This window comes from Triticum aestivum, chromosome 6A, assembly GCF_018294505.1.
Source record: "Triticum aestivum cultivar Chinese Spring chromosome 6A, IWGSC CS RefSeq v2.1, whole genome shotgun sequence".
NCBI lineage: Eukaryota > Viridiplantae > Streptophyta > Magnoliopsida > Poales > Poaceae > Triticum > Triticum aestivum.
The window spans coordinates 614,300,631-614,301,219 of NC_057809.1; positions in this window are offsets into that span (position 1 = coordinate 614,300,631).

Here is a 589-nt window from a genome sequence, read left to right on the forward strand (position 1 = left end):
TAATAACCGTAGTAGTAAGCGGAACTCCTAGTAGCGGCAGCAGTAAGTTTATTTATTTTATTTTTTTGAAAAACAGCAGCAGTAAGTATGAAGTAGAGGATAGGGAACGGACAGCAACAGGTGGCACGGCAGTGGCTGCTGTGAAGATGAGTGTGTGTGTGTGTGTGTGTGTGATCTTAGCTAGCTAGCAGCAGCATGCGGCTTGTGGGTCGGAGGAAAGGCTTGGAGCTTTTCTTTACAGGAGAAGGAGAGGCTGGGATCGAGTCCTGTGAGTGAGTGAGTGAGCGAGCGAGTGGTACCGAGCGCGACGCTGCAACCAATCAATGGCATTCCCTCCCATTCCCTGCACTTCACTCTCGGTCTCAAGAGCAACTTTTGAGCTGCTCCGCTCGCTGCTTGGCCCTGTAGAGTGTACACATGATTTCTGTGTACATATGTGCGCTTCTTGTGCACTCAAAAGGCCACCCCTTCACCTCGCTTGTGGCCTCGTCTCATATGGGCCACGTGAGAAGCACCACCACCCTTTTTATCAACAACTTTTTCCTACTTATAATTGGCGCATGTACCATGGTGATACACAATCCTCTTT